Raw genomic sequence first — 8694 nt, 5'->3', positions numbered from 1 at the left:
AGTGGGTGTTTTTCAGGATAAAATTTCCCACCACAAACTGCACCCATGAGATGTAGTGTGGCTTAGTGAAAGGAGCCAGACCGTTTTGAAGAGCTTGTGATTCTACCAGACAGCCTATCATGATGGAGGACTGTGGGGAACCGGTTCGCCAGCACAATAGTTAAAACGCTCTCGAGTGACGTGGTGCCAGAAATACTGAGATTCACTCTGAGGTGCCTAAGGCTTGATGAGCTGTCATGGCTGACACGTCATCAATTCCCAGTCACACAGATGTCCATTAACGCTGGGAAGCCAACCTGGATTTCAGCAATCAAAGTTTTCACGATAACATTTAAGTCTGGAAAAAAAAAAAAACTCACAATCAGAACTGGCCGAGCCTGGTCACAGCAGACTGGGCCAATCAATGGAATATAATGAGGGATTTAGAGATGAGGATTTGACTCACCAGCTCTTGAGCGCCCCTAAACAACAATTTAAAATAGGTGTAGATATGAAATTAAATGTAACTATGCAACGTCAAGGAAAAGGAGCTGCGTGTGTTTTCAGATCTTATTTGGATGAAGCCTTTCAGTGGCAGCAGAATTGAAAGACAATGAAGTGTACTGCAAAAAATATGATAATAATGCCAAGATGTGTGTGGCATAGAAAATATTTAGATAACTTGTTCTATTAAAATGCTAATACCATTGTGAGTACTAAAAGCAAAAGTTATGCAATCCTATAAGTATCAGCAAAATGTATTCAGGTATTGTCACTGTCAAAATGAAAACCATGAAATTCTGAATTTAGTGATTACAGTCTTTTAAATTTTGTGTGCCTTAATGGTTTAAGAAATGTCTGTATTTTGCTAAATAAAGTATGTAAATCATACTAGGAAAAGGCGATCAAGGAGATAGAATACTTTCAGTCGAAGGCAACAGACGGTAAGAGCACTTATTATGCAGATGGTTCAGAATCAAAACCATCTTTATTGGCCAAGACTGTGCACAGAGACGAGGAATTATCCATTTATTTGTCACCATCAGTGTAGCACTTAGATTTGAATACACAATATCTGCATAGACATGCAGCTCAGAACAAGGCCAGGACGTGAGCAGTTAACGTTTCTGCAAACCACAGATATGTTGAATGTTGACATTTGTACTGACGTGGCAAATCACGTTGACCTTATGCTTATTAGCCACCTTTCAGTTCAGGAGGTTGAGGGGATACTGGTGTTACAAGACAACAAGGCCGTCAAACAGCCGACTGCAGTTGGAGTCACACTTCTGGACACTTTTTGTCACTTTCTGGCAACAAAACAAAACCAGAGAATGTCTTCCAGTAATTGGGACGTCACTGGTATGTCTCTGGCTTTCTCTGCTGAGCAGCTGCCTCCTTGCTTGGCATCCTCTGCCATCAGTGTGCAAATATGACGATAGTTGTAAAGCACTTTGAGTGGTCAGTAGACTGGAAAAGCGCTGTAGAAATCCAAGTCCATTAATTTTCCTAACACTGACGAAGTGTTTTTTTTATCCGTAAACCTCCGTAACTCGAACTTAAGCACAGCATTGTGACAAGAGGAAAAAATAAAAAATTCTACCTTAACCAATGATTAAAGGTGATATGGTAAATACAGAGTAAACGTATAAATTAACTTAGAATAAAAAAAACTCAGGTAACTCAAAATTGTACAAAAGTTCAATACTTAATACTTACTTGTACTTACAGTCTGCTTTCCGCCACTTGTCCTCTCTGATCCCTACTCTGAACATACAGTACATTTTGATCACTCGCACAGGTGCACTAGCAGAGGCAATCTTTGATTTCACCTCTCTCTGTTCATGTTTATTTGCCTCATCCTGGATGTGCCATGAAGTTGCTTGCGTATTGTCTCAGCCTCACAGATGAAAGGCCCCTGGATGTACTTATAGCAGTGCCACGGGGAGGCCAGCGAGGCTGCCAGTATGCAGCTCTGATTCCACGGCTCTCCCTGCCCGTTGATGTCAATGAGCCCAGCTTGTGGAAGCCGTGTCAAGGGACGCACTACCACACTGAAGCCAGGCATCTGCTGCAGCGTGATAGCCTTTCAGTGTATTATCACGTGAGGCTATTCTTCTTCAGCATCCTATAACAGGATTTGTAATAGATTCATAACGTGCCAGGCTAAATGATGTGTGTGTGTGTGTGTGTCTGTGAGGGGGTGCTGGCTTTGTTCCTGACTCCGTCATCTTTATGCCAGTGTACACATGATGACAGAAGCTGGGCTTCTGTGTATGGCGTCTCTCATTCACAACCTGGAACTCTGTCCCTGCAAGGATTTCAAGGGATTGTTTTTATTGACAAAGCGGGAGGAGGCAGAACACAGAGCATCTCCAGGAATGAGAAACTGTGTTCTTCAGCTATTGGTCTAGCATCTGACAGCCATTCTTTATTCAATATAATGGTCTTTATAATGTTGTTGCTTTTAACTACAGTGGATATATTTACAACTCAATGCACTGATAAGGAGTTAAATGTGTTTGAACGCACATCTTTGATCACATATTACTTCACTGCATGAACAAATTCTACTTGGTACTTTGCTAACATCCCCTCCACCTGAAGATATGAAAGTTGGGTCATAAACATGAGTATTATGACACGTATTGTAGAAATATCAATATGATATGTTATGGCACCATGCCATAACATATCATATTGGCATGGACAAATGTGAACGCATCAGCTGTTCGCAAACATGTCCACAGCCACCGTTTTATCTGGACCGGACTGTATATTGCACATTGTGTAAAACAAAAATATATACTTTTATTAAATACAAGTTGCAGATATTATCTCTAGAATTTTTATTCGTATTTTAACGCTTATTTACCATTTTTTGATTTTAGTGTCATGTGGTTTCAGTCATTTCAAGTAAACATTATTTGTATTATATCTGTATAGGGAACCAGCTGGGGTGACTTTGACACCAATTTATAATGATAGAAATAAACCCACAGATATGTAACGCTTTAAAGTTGTATTTGTCTTTCAGTACAAACATGAATAGAGACATTGGTCTCAGTATGACCCACTGTCAAAATAAAGGTGACATAAATGTGATTCAAATTTTAAATGAATAATAAGAATAAATGGTGTTTACATAGAACTACTATCACCACACACTCGTGCCCAGGCAGTAACAGCACATGATTTGGCTCCTGCAGTGCTCAGCGCTCGTACTTTTATGTGACAGGACGAGGAGTAAAACATGTGCCGCGGCCCCGTCCATGTTTTTGGAGCAGAGGAAACATCTTTTTCGACTGATTTTCCAGACGAGTTCTCCCCACTCCCATGATGGTAATTGCTGCTTGGTGCGTGACACGCAATTTTACAGTGGTATCTTGTAATAGAACATAAATTAGAGAATGGGAACATTTAATTTGGTCGTCATGAAACATTTTATTTCCCTGTTATAAAATGATGTGTTTCTGACTTTGAACATCCTCTTATCTTAGGAGGAGCCGTCAGGGTCGTTGATAGAGCACATGAGGAAGTCGGCGTTCGCTCTGTTGGTGTCGGTCTCCTTTAAAATGACTGACAGGGCACCCCTAGAAAGTACAGAACAGTTTGCTTTATTGTGTACTGTTTACATTTACATGACACAAGTTTACATTGTGGCGATGCAAGGTTTTCACCAGACTGTAGACCGCAGAATGATTTTCTCTTCAGACAGCCACTCACGGGGGAACAGTTGTTAACTGAGCTGTGCGTAAGCTATGGAAATTAACAACCTTGGTTATTGCGACGGAAACTGAATCAAGAAGTCAAGAAGTCAATGTTGACCTAAGTCATAACTGCAGACACCTCAATAAAAACAATGAAAAAAAAAAAATGCTCACAAGTATGCAGGGGTCACGTTGATCATTCAGCCCAGTCACCAGCATGAAATGTTGGCAGTAAACTTTTCTGCAAACCTGTATTGCTCACATTTGTACTCGTCAAAGACTACAGACCACATTGATTAATATTTTTTCTACAAAAAATATATATATATATATATATATATATATATATATATATATATATATATATATATATATATATATATATATATATATATATATATATATATATATATATATATATATATAAAAATTACCATAATTAAAGCACATTAAGCCTACCTAAATTTACTGTAATTTAAGTGAGTAGAAGTATTATGATACTTTGTGGGGTGTAGATGGTCCATCTGCAAATTCATCAAAGGAGCCAATCAAGTGCATCGTAGCGACAAGCAGAGTGGTGATAATGCCCCTCGGTCACTCTCTTCAAAACATTTTTTGAAAGAGAACAGAAACCGAGTCTAGCGTTTTTTTCCCTCTGACCTCTCTGCTCTCTGCCTGTGTGCTTGCCACGCTCAACCTCGCCCTCAGCATCTTTTTCAGGCGCACTCACTTCACCGCACTGCAAGCTGAATGTTGGGAAATAAATAAATAGATGCCATAGAATTCGGCTGGTCAGGTGACGAGCTAATGCCGTTGATTCTCAGGAGCAAGGGCCGTGATTAGTTCAGACACACTGGGAGGTTTCTCATTAGGATCTCCGAAACAAATGTAGCCGAGTTGATTAGGATTTGTTGTTTTCAGTGTTCGCGGTTGTGGTTTCCAATTACACTTCCGCCAAATTACAAGGCTGTTTTTGTGGTTGGGATGATGCAATTACTGTATGTTTTGGAAACCGGGACAAAGCGTTCTAATTTGTATGCGTTAGAAAAAAGGAGGGCGTTTTGGTTCGAATCAATTGGTGTGATAGTCCTAAGTGCCTACCTTGCAATTACAGCCATTCCCCAAAGAGCCACACTCAGGCTCGGTAGATTTTCCTTTACTCTCACAGCACAGCACCTTGCCAGTTGCCAGAGTTTGTCATGCTTCTTTATGCTGATCAGTGGAAGAGAATAGGTTTTGGGCTACTGTTTGGTATTCACCACAAACAAGAGCTGCCCAATCTGCATCCCCTACGCTGAATATGTAAGCGACCCGAAAAAAGCTCCCATCTTGTCAGTTCTCCAGCAGCAATGGCACTGCTGTATGCGCTCCAGACTGCTTGAAATTCCAACTAGACGTCGGTCCCTCAGGATTACTTTTATGCAGTGTAAACCCACAGAGGATCGGCTGTCATTCTACTGTACTGGCTGCTTTGTCAAAGGTCTCCTTAATCAAATAGACACCATACGTATATTCTGTCTCTAGACGCATCCATATGTATGGGTATCCATATTTGATAAATGACTTCACAGCCTTGGCAAAATAACAACATGACATTTGAATTATACACAGGGTGGCTGCTCACACATACACACATACAAACCACATTCAGCTGTTACTGAGCCAGTCAGTCAGTCAGTCTACCTCTTTTCAGATGGTTTAAGCTAAAACACAAAGTAAGCATACAAACAAGGAAATTATAAATGATTCTTATAAAGTAATTACTCTCTTTTCTTTTCCAGCAATCGTGTTTGTGAAGTGCTACGAAGCAAGATCAAGTCTCATAGCATGTCTGATAACAATGGTTCAGCAACCTTTTTCCACTGTGGAAGAGAAGTCAATGAGTTATGTGTTAAATAACTGATGATGTTGTGTGTTATTAATCCCCTTTCCATTACAAGGTGTGATGATTATACCGTTTTTTCAAATTGTCAAGTCAAGGTGTTCCTCCCAAACTACAACTCACAATAATAATACATTTTATTAAGATGGTACTTTTTCATGGTTGTCAAAGACACTTTCCTAATTTACGTTAAAAAAAGAAACCAACACATGACAATATGGAGAGAAAAAAAACACATCGTTGGAGAAGTTCTGAAAAAGTGGGCTTAATAAATGCCTGCAAGAATTGAAAACAATAAATAAAATTGGTATTATTACATAAGGGCGTCCCTTGTGTCACAAGTCATGACAATTGTGGTGACCAGTGCACATTTCTGTATCACCGCTGTGTTGTCAGCAGTGTCATGGCTGTGTGCCAAGGTATTCATCATCAAAGTCACAAATCCACCATATTTTCATTACAATTGAGTTACCTCATTTCAATATACTATCCCGCCCCACCCTGCTGACATTTAAGCCAATACTAAAGTTGGATTTACTGTATTTAGGTCTCCACCCCATCCTCCACCTGTACCACTGCTGCTACAGATGTGGAAACCTCCAACTCATGTGATCAGTTGATACACCCCGTAATAATGCTAATGCAATAGAAACTCCACTGCCAACGGCGGATTAACGGGAGCTTCAGATGAGTCTGGCACATCTTGATCCTTATCCTTTGCCCTTAATCATTTGGTGTGCAGAACATGGGATAGTTGGCCGGCCGGCAGACTGCAGCTGTTGGCTGGATGGCTAGCATACAGCAGCAGACAGTAAACTGGAGTCCCTCAGAGTAAACTGCAAAGCACTAGCAGGTAATCACTGGTTAGCATTCAACCTCTTCCTAGCTAATACCACCATTTGATCACATCCAGTGTGTTTTACTTCCAGGTTTAAATAAATGTGTCTAAGACATGTGTTATTTTAGAACTAATTTTTGCCTTCTCTATCGTCAAGAGTAACACTATCACAGAGTAACGTTGGCTAGGAAGTGGTAGGATGCTAACGTTAGCTGCTAAGCTAATGGGTCATTAAATATGCTGTTTTACCTTGAAAAATGGCCCGATGTTCCTCTGTATTGTCACTATCCACTGTCTTTCAGTTTCTGATCAATTGAGATGCAATGAAATGATAACAATTCATCAGATTCCTTACCTTCATACAGCCTGAAATCTAAGACGCAGCAGTGCAACATTTGAGTTTACTACCCTGTGAGTGATGTCGGAGGAAAAATTGCCACTGTGTGAATATGGTCAAATACCAAAACCCAATACAGAAAGAGTAAAAACAGAACTTTTCATCATTGTATCACCTTCACACGCTCTTAACTGGTACTTGTTTTGCACTGCAGCAAAATTACCTAATTATGACAATGGCATTAATCACTGTCAGCAGATTAGGTGAATTTAAGTATTACTGTGTTCACACTCTTGGGGGGCAATTTAGGCATGACAAACACTGCTCTGACGTGTTTGTAATCCTCATACAACAAATTCAAACGTGTTAAAGTTCAGAGTGTTTACATTTTTGCCATAGGAAAAAAAAAGGGCGACCACTGCTCTGTGAATCATCCTGCTCCACTGACTGGCATAATATGCTTTTGGAAAGAGTCATTTACGTGTGACAGACATCCTAAATGCTAGATTAGAGAACCGTGCCTTATCTAAAAGGAACTAAAAAGGGAATGAAAAGCCTTCCAGTTAAATCATTCTCTCCCTGCAGGATACCCTTCAAGCCCTGTTATTTTTATCTTATATTCTGACAGACTAGGAGATTATGTGTAATTATGAAGATAAGAGAAATTAAAGGTCTCTGTTCCTATTGACCTGCCTAATGCAGTGGACTGAAAATCTGGGTCCCTGAAAGCTTGTTTGCGAGTGGTGGATGTGCATTATCATGACATATTATGAGATATGCTTTCAATCAGCATTTCTCTCTCTCTCTCTCTCTCTCTCTCTCTCTCTTTTATCTGGCGCTGGCTTGTCTCTGCGAATGAAATGATAAACAAACAGAACACCTCATCTGGAACATGAAATAGAGTGCATGAAAGCTGGGATGACAGTAATGTAAGATTTCTCATGCAATATTGGTTAAAGTGTTTTTTGTTTTTTTTGTTTTGTTTTTTTTTTCTCCAAATGGTCAGTGCAGCAATGGTGCTTTCCTCTAATTTGATTGACCATCCAAGCAAATAAGAGCTTAAAAACAAAACCAGAGGGGAAGGGCACTGTGACACATCTCTACTGGTGTTGTTATTTTCTTCAAAAAGTGCTGGTGTACTACATATTTAATTTGCCAGCAATAATTCCAGCCCTTAAATCCAGAGGAGACTCTATACTACAGTGCATGCACAAAAGGCGCTCCAATATTGCAGGGTGAAGTCATTTATTATGCATACTTTGCTTCCTGCTGTTCACATAAATTAGTGTTTTATCTCACAGGGAGCCCAGATAAGGAAGGCTTCATAAAGAAACTGTATATACTGTGTATTCTACATGTCTGCAAATCCAATACAAAACGTGCTGCAGCTGACTGATGAAGTCCCACCCCTACTTTTTTTTTTTTTTAAACAATTGTCAGTAGGATCATCTCACGCTATTGTCAGGGCTGACCCAATTTTTTTGTTTGTTGCTATGGTAATCAATGCCAAAATTTGCTATTTGAATACTCCCACTGGGGAGGGAGGGAGGGCAACATACTCTACTGTTCAACACAAGGCAGTGAACATAGCTTTGTACTCGATGTTTGCTTAGCAAGGAAGCAAGGGCCCAAGGTTAGATCTGGATATTGGATGAATCACTAACAGTCACCTCTTTTTCTCATAGTTTAGATGACACAATGCTACGAGTCGATAAAAATCCAGAAACAATCTCAGGTTTGTACTGTACCCGTGTGTAGAGCATAAAGTCCTTGTTTAATCTTACATGTCGAGGTTTGTGCCACTCAGATTGTGCCATAAAAGCTCCCTAAAATCCTGAGGGGATTCCTTGCATTTTCCTAATCAGAAATGGACACTCGTGACAAAGATCATGGCTAATTTATAATGCAGTCTTTGCCTAAAAAGGAAGTGTAACAGGTAAAAAGCTGA

The sequence above is a fragment of the Acanthopagrus latus genome, chromosome 4 (assembly GCF_904848185.1).
Source record: "Acanthopagrus latus isolate v.2019 chromosome 4, fAcaLat1.1, whole genome shotgun sequence".
NCBI lineage: Eukaryota > Metazoa > Chordata > Actinopteri > Spariformes > Sparidae > Acanthopagrus > Acanthopagrus latus.
This window is presented reverse-complemented; position numbering follows the sequence as displayed.